Here is a 6,477-nt window from a genome sequence, read left to right as displayed (position 1 = left end):
TGTGAGTGATACCCTTTGAAACCAAGAAACTGTTTAGGAGATGATTAGTAAACTCGGTTCCATTATCACTTCGGATGCGTCGAATGGGCAGCTTGATCTGCAGTTCTATCTCCTTAATGAAATTGATGAGAATCTACGGTGTTTCTGACTTGAGTTTAAGAAAGAAGACCCATGTGAAGCGTGTGTAGTCATCTACTATAACTAGTATGTATTTCTTGTGATGGAGGCTGGCTACGGTGGATGGACCGTAGAGATCAATCTGCAAGAGCTCCAGCGGTTCAGAAATTGAAGAGTCAATCACCATGGGGTGACTTGCTTTGGATTGCTTTCCACATTCACATGCAGGACAGAGAGTATCATTGCTGAACTTGAGAATAGGGAGTCCTCTGACTAGTTCTCCAGTGACCAAATTGTTGATGTATCTGAAGTTGAGATGAGCTAGCTTGCGGTGCCATAGCCAGCTGACTTCGGATACTACTTTGGATAGGAAGCATAACTGCGGTTTGCCTATGATCAGAGAGACATCCAGAGGATACATAGTACCTTCGGATTGGGACTTGATCAGACATGTGTTCCTATCACTTGTCATTATATAGAAAAATTGATCATCAAATTCAACTCGATGGCCTGCCTTACATAGTTGGCCAACACTGATGAGATTGTGTTTAAGGCTTTCTACATAAGCAACCTTTTGAATAGAGAAGTTTCCCGTAGTCAGAACACCATAACCTCGGATTATCCCATTTGCATTGTTGCCGAATATAACATTTCCACCGTTGCAAATTGGCCTGAAATCCCGAAGGTATTCTAACTTTCTGGTCATGTGCAAGGAGCAGGCACTGTCAATTAACCATTCATCTTCTTGTTCGTCCTTGCGCAAGGCCTGAAAATTACACGGTTAGTTTAGGCATCCAAACTAGTTTGGAGCCTGGGACAAAAGGTGAATTTCTGATTGGTGCATGAACCGAGGTTGCAGGGACGGGTTTCGTGTCAATGTTTAATCCTAGTCCTGGGTGTTTGTGAGATTTTGGAGTGTTGTGTCTTTTTGAAAAATTACGAGGTTTCTGAATCCAACTAGATTTGACATGGGATGAACCATTTTGGCAACTACACTGACATTGACAGATTGAGATTTTGTCTTTAGCTCTGACACCTTATTTGGTCAACGGTCTAAAGGATGAGTTGGGCTTGTGACCGGTCCGAGGTTGGTAATATCTGACAATGGTGCTGTTGGACTTCTGAAAAGTTTGTTTTGGAAAAGGTTTAGCACGTGTAGATCTTTGGGACCTTTTTATTGGTTTTGGTAAAATACCCTTCCACTTGTCAAAATTCTTATATGATTTTAAAAGTGTTGGAGTGGGTAAGATACCCTTCCATTTCGGATCATCTGAGGAATAGATTTGAAAGCCATTGCTTCGAAAAGACCTTTCTGTCATTTGGGTTGTGTCAGATGACTTTGGAATGACTGATAGAACTGTACATTCCCTTTTGCATGTTTTCTTGATAGGAGAGTTTTTCAAAAAATAGTGTGAGAAAACAAATTTTTCTGGACTCTTAGATTTTGGAAATCTGATATGCCTTTTGTTTTTCGAAAATTTTTGTCTATTTGTGCCTCGGGATCAAATTTCTTCTTTGAAAGCCTTTTTAGCTAAGGTTTTTGGGGAACCGCAGTCAATGGTGTTCAGCTGCGGTTTCCTGGAAACCTTTGAAAATTTATGAAAACGAGGGCTTGAGTCATCCGAACTTGAAGATTCAGGGATTTGAGAGCATTGACCCACTTCAAAGTTTTCTATGGGTAATTCATGATGAATTGGTTGAAGAGTCACAGAGCCTTTATTTGAGAACTACGGTAAGGATGATTTGACTACCGCAGAGTAAGTCTGTGTTGGGACTTCAGTGGGACTTTTGTGGGACTTCTGTGGCTCATGACTACAATAAGAGACACTGCGGTCTGAGGGCAGAGATGGGAAGTCTTGGGAGACTTCAGGACTTTCAATAACAATTTCTTCATCAAATACGAATGAGGTTTGAGAATTTGGGTAGATTGTGCCACAGATAGGAGTTTGATCACTTGTGTGACCCGAAACCTCAGGCACAATTTCCTCAATGACACAATTATTGCTTAGATTATGAAGTCTACCGAAGTGTGTTCTGATGTCTTCGGGAAAAGTCTTGTCATTGACTGGGAAATGAAATTCTCGGTCCGGAGGGACATACAGTCGATCTTTGTTAAACCGGGGTGATGAATCCATTGCGGTAGGATATCCATTTGACCAGCCCCAATTATATGTATTGTCCACGGTTCCATTATTTACCAAATTTTCAATAGCTTCACTTTCATTGAACAATTTTTCTATTAAAAGATTTAAGCGTACGATTTCACTCTAAGCTAATCTCTTTGGTTCAAAGCTATCTCTAGTTGTGTTTCACTTAACATTCTTGCATCTTTTTCTAACTCTAAGTCCTTTTCTAACATAGCCATTTTGAGTATTTTCTTATCCAATCGTCCTCTCACATGGAACATCTCTTGGGACAAAATGTTATTCTCATATAAGGCTTTGTTATAGTCTGTAAGGACGGCAACACACGTGTCATTAAGATTATCTATGAAGGGTTGACAGTCATGCATGCTATAGTTAAGAGTTTGAATCATGAGTTTTACCTGTTCGACGATGCTTAGAGTTCCATCCTTTGCCATGTAGCAGTAGTTCTTTTCCAACTTTGTAGACCCATCGTCATCCGCAGTTGCCAGCATGCAGATTTTGCCCTTTCCTTTGATACTGCTGATGGTTTCTTCTTCATCTCCAGATGACCAAACTTGGTGGTCTCTTTTGACATGGGCTACGTATGCCCTTGCCTTTTCCTTATCTTCCAATTCTTGAGCCATTCTAAGGTAGAATGCTCTGTCTTTTACTACATTGGTATTACAATCTCTTGCAAAATGATTCTCTTTGTTGCATTTGTGACAAATCACAACATCAGTTTTGTCTTCTGAGGGAGTACCGGAGTCAGTGGTTTGAGTAGACTTCGGTGCCTCCTTTGGTTGAGTATTTTGAGATTGCGGTGATGGATGAGAACTTTTGTGATAACGAGAATGGTTATTTTGCGGGTTGAAGTTACGGTTGAATGGAGGTTTGTTGAACTGCTGATTCTTACGAAAGGAAGGAGGTGGTAGTCGATTGAACTGTTGGCTAACCAGAGCAATAGCCTTCTGAAATTCTTCTTCATCATCATACTCTGAGTCAGCTTCGTATGACTGCGGAGGAGTATCATACGAGGGAGAGTAGGATTGATTATGTGGAGCTTGTGCTATAAGAGCAAGTGGTCCTCCGAAGTCAGCACAGTCTTTGAGTATGGTGGATTCTTGTGCTTGCAGTTCTCCGTAGAGCTTGTAGAGAGACAAAGAGTGAATTTTTCTATCTCCTTGGACTATCATCTTAGCCGTAGTCCAATGTCTTCCCAAACCATTAAGAAACTGAAGATTTGTTTCATGGTTACTGCGGATGGTGCCTGCATTGGATAACTTCGTGACTATCAAGTTAAACCTTTTGAAGGAATCTTCCAAACTTTCTCCAGTAAGAGCTTTGAAATTGTTGAACTCATTGAGTGCGGTTGTAAGCTTCTTATCTTGTGCTTGTTCTGAGCCTTCGTACAAATTCTTGAGAACTTCCCAGATCTCTTTTGCATATTTGCAATTTATGATAATATCGAAGTTGTCAGGAGCAACTCCACAAGAGATTTCATAAAAAGCAACAGCATCATTTTCCATTTTATCGAGATCATCCTTGGTGGGACGGTTCATGACTGGTTGACCTCCTCCTAGTCTGGCTGTAGCGCCGTCAGTTTGGACTGGTGTAAGAACTGGGACATGTGGTCCTTCTTCTACGGATCGCCATACATCTCTACCAAGTCTCCTTAAGTATCTTTCCATTCTCTGAGACCAGTGATGATATTTATTTGCCACCAATATTGGGGCTCGATTAGAACCACCAACACTGTTGGAGACATTCAGAGATAACGATTGTGCAATATTTCCTTGTTTTTTTTGAAAAGTTTTTTTTAAGAAATGAGCTTCAGTGGTATAGAAGGCCCTTTGAAAATCAGAGTTATGTTTTTCAAAAAGCAACCACTATGGCTCTGATACCAATTGTTGAGAGAAAAACTTTGAGACACACTTGAACAAACGTTAGAACAAGTATAATTGCGGAATAGTTTATCTCGAAGGATCTAAAAGCTCAACAATAATATTAATAAGTTAGAGTTAGAAGGTTAGAAAGTCAGTTGCGGAAAAGTAAAGAAATGTAAATGACAACAATTGTTATATCAAGTATACACATAAGTTGATTCATAACGAGGAATGCATTCAGACCAAGTTAGTAAGTGAGATCAAACTTAGTGATTAAGTCACAAGTGACTTTCTCCGAAGAGAGATTGTATTCAGTTATGTTCTAGTGAATTTCAAGAGTAATGAGAGATGCGTAATCAGATAGAGAGATAGAAATGATAGCGTCAAAAGTTGTATTGAATAAGTGAGAATGAGCTCTATTTATAGAGTCTCAAGAATTACACTAGATCACGTCTCTAAGAGTAGCCATGCAAGGCATACTGGACAATAGAGAGTATTCCAATAAAAGTAGACAAAGTAAAGTAATCTAGTAGCTAAGAGTGACTGCGGTTGATGATGACTTCGGGTGAGGCTGCTGATGAAACCTTGACTGCGGATCCTTGTGGGCTGCGGTAGCTGAAGTTCAAGAGGGTCACTTTTCATGATTCAACAGAAAGGTTATATCCTATGCCTCGAGACAACTTAAGAACCATGAAGTCAACTATACCACCCACGATCTCGAACTGGGAGTAGTGGTTTTTGCCTTGAAGATCTTGAGGCATTACCTGTACGGTACAAAATGTACAGTCTTTACTGATTATAAAAGCCTTCAGCACATCTTTGATTAGAAAGAACTCAATATGAAGCAGTGAAGATGGGTAGAATTACTAAATGATTACGAATGTGAGATTCGTTATCACCCCGGCAAGGCCAATGTGGTAGCAGATGCTCTTAGTCGAAAAGATCACTCGGGCCGCCGAGTAAAGTCTCTGACTATGACTATCCATTCCCACTTATCCGCACAAATCAAGGAGGATCAGTTGGAAGCCTTTAAACCTGAGAACATGACAGGTGAAGCCTTGAGGGGAATGGAAAAGAATTTGGAAATCAAGGGTGATGGAGTTCGTTATTTCATGAATCGAATCTGGACACCGAAGTTCGGTGGCTACAGGGATGTTGTCATGAATGAAGCCCATAAAACTCGATACTCTGTTCACCTGGGTTCAGACAAGATGTATCTGGACCTAAAGAAACTCTATTGGTGGCCAAACATGAAAGTCGAAATAGCTACTTTTGTGGGCAAGTGTCTAGCTTGTGCCAAAGTCAAAGTAGAAAATCAAAAGCCCTTAGGTTTACTTCAACAACCAGAAATACCTGAGTGGAAGTGGGAGCGAATTACAATGGATTTCATAACCAAGTTACCCAGAACAACGGGTGGTCATGATACCATTTGGGTTATTGTCGATAGATTAACCAAATCCTCCCACTTCCTGCCAATAAAAGAAACAGATAAAATGGAGAAGTTAACAAGAACGTACATAAAAGAAATAGTACAGTTGCATGGTGTGCCAATATCTATTATCTTTGACCGAGATAGTAGATTTACCTCGTGGTTTTGGCAATGATTGCAAAAATCCTTGGGAACAGATCTTGACATGAGTACAGGGTACCATCCTCAGACTGATGGGCAAAGTGAGAGGACAATTCAAACGTTGGAAGACATGTTAATGGCCTGTATGATAGATTTCGGTAAAACTTGGGACACCCATTTACCACTTGTTGAATTCTCTTACAACAACAGCTATCACACTAGCATTACAGTTGCACCCTTTGAAGCTCTCTATAGCCGTAAGTGCAGATCCCCTCTGTGTTGGGCCGAAGTAGGCGATATGCAACTAGCCAAGAACCAAATACCTGATAGTACTCTAACCGGTCCTGAGATCATTTGTGAAACCAAAGAAAAGATTGTTCAAATTCGGATAAATGACGAAAACCCTTGGAATTCCAGGTTGGTGATCGCGTTCTATTGAAGATCTCACCCTGGAAGGGATTGATACGTTTTGGTAAATGTGGCAAGCTAAATCCAAGGTACATTGGAACATTCCAGATCATTGCTAGAATTGGTCATGTTGCTTACAAACTCAATCTACCGCATGAACTCAGTAACATTCATCCCGTATTTCATGTCTCAAATCTCAAGAAGTGTTTGTCCGACGAGACTCTTGTTATCCCACTCGACGAAATCGAATTAAATAAGAGTCTCAACTTCGTAGAACAACCTATAGAAATCCTAGATAGGGAAGTTAAGAGAACTAAACAAAGTCGTATCCCGATAGTGAAGGTTCGTTGGAATGCAAAACGAGGACCTGAAT

Source organism: Lactuca virosa, chromosome 5, assembly GCF_052849685.1.
Source record: "Lactuca virosa cultivar CGN04683 chromosome 5, Lactuca_virosa_CGN04683_v6, whole genome shotgun sequence".
NCBI classification, from domain to species: Eukaryota; Viridiplantae; Streptophyta; class Magnoliopsida; order Asterales; family Asteraceae; genus Lactuca; species Lactuca virosa.
Note: the sequence above shows the minus strand (reverse complement) of the source record.